Raw genomic sequence first — 2,045 nt, 5'->3', positions numbered from 1 at the left:
GTATTAATTTCCTAAACCATTAGATGATCAGCGCACTGTCTGTACGGTGATGCTGGATCTGCTTTACAATCAAAAAAATCTGAATCGCACTGCAGTGTATAAATATTCAATAGACATCATGATTGAGTTCTTCTGAATCGTGGATCCTACACAGACTAATCAAACAATGAATGGGAAGCGTCTGAAATCATCAGAAAAGGAAAAAAGGAGAAAGGAAAAATGAACTAAAGCGGAAAAAATTACACTGGATTTGGATGCGGAGGAGAGAGAGAGATAAGAAGCATAGAAAACTTGAAACAAATCTGCAACTCGATACAATCTCTTCAATTTATAAACTTCTGAACAGTTACAACTGTCAAGGGAAAATGATGACGGTTCCACAGAAGATCTAGAAGATCTGAGTGCGAAAAGATACAACCTTTAAGGAAAAAACAGATGATCTGTTTAAGAGACGCCTGTGAGGAGGTATGATGAAGCCGTCGATTGCTATAGTAAATCTAGTACGTCATTCTTTTGTTCCTAACCAAAACCTTAACCATTAAATTATATCACATACACGATTCTCACCATTAGATTTTGATTTTTTCCTATAATAAAATGATGATGTCATCAGTTAGATAAAAAAAGATTTGCTATTATATATAGATAATAAATATATACTATTTCGAAATTCAAACCCTAAACCCTAAACTCAATTCTAAACCCTAACCATCAATCATAAACCATATTATATTTTGAAATATGAACCATAAACCCTAAACCATCAAGCTTAAACCCTTTTATTTTTTGAAATACAGACCCTAAATCCTGAAACATCAATTCTAAACTCTAAACCCCGAAACATCAACTCTAAACTCTAAACCCTAAACCCTAAAATTCAGCTCTAAACCCTAAACCATCAACTCTAAACCCTAAATTTTCAACACTAAACCCTAAACCCTAAAACGTAAACTCTAAACCCTAAAAAGAAAACTCTAAACCCTAAACCCTAAAAAAATGACCCTAAACCCTAAAACATCAACTCTAAACCCTAAACCTTCAACTTAAAATCTAAACCCTAAATCCTAAACCCTAAACCCTAAACCCTAAAACCGTAGAGTTGATGTTTTAGGGTTTAGATTTGAAGGTTTAGGGGTTTAGGGTTTACAGTTTACTTTTAGGGTTTAGAGTTTACAGTTTACTTTTAGGGTTTAGGGTTTAGAGTTTAGGGTTTAGGGTTTAGGGTTTTGATTTTTAAGGTTTTGATTTGAAGGTTTAGGGTCTAGGATTCAAATTTCAGAAAAATATAGGGTTTAGAGTTTACGTTTAGGGTTTTGAGCTGATGTTGTAGGGTTTAGATATGAAGGTTAAGGGTTTAGAGTTTAGAGTTGAAGTTTCGCGGTTTAGGGTTTAGAGTTGATGTTTCATGGTTTAGGGTTTAGAGTTGATGATTTAGGGTTTAAAGTTGATGTTTTAAGTTTAGATTTAGGGTTTAGGGTTTACTTTGAAGGTTTCATTTAGAGTTGATGATTTAGGGTTTAAAGTTGATGTTTTAAGTTAGATTTATATAAAAGTATTAATTTCCTAAACCATTAGATGATCAGCGCACTGTCTGTACGGTGATGCTGGATCTGCTTTACAATCAAAAAAATCTGAATCGCACTGCAGTGTATAAATATTCAATAGACATCATGATTGAGTTCTTCTGAATCGTGGATCCTACACAGACTAATCAAACAATGAATGGGAAGCGTCTGAAATCATCAGAAAAGGAAAAAAGGAGAAAGGAAAAATGAACTAAAGTGGAAAAAATTACACTGGATTTGGATGTGGAGGAAAGAGAGAGAGATAAGAAGCATAGAAAACTTGAAACAAATCTGCAACTCGATACAATCTCTTCAATATATAAACTTCTGAACAGTTACAACTGTTAAGGAAAAATGATGACGGTTCCACAGAAGATCTAGAAGATCTGAGTGTGAAAAGATACAACCTTTAAGGAAAAAACAGATGATCTGTTTAAGAGACGCCTGTGAGGAGGTATGATGAAGCCGTCGATTGCTATA

Source organism: Brassica oleracea, unplaced genomic scaffold (genome assembly GCF_000695525.1).
Source record: "Brassica oleracea var. oleracea cultivar TO1000 unplaced genomic scaffold, BOL UnpScaffold01208, whole genome shotgun sequence".
Taxonomy (NCBI): domain Eukaryota; kingdom Viridiplantae; phylum Streptophyta; class Magnoliopsida; order Brassicales; family Brassicaceae; genus Brassica; species Brassica oleracea.
Note: the sequence above shows the minus strand (reverse complement) of the source record.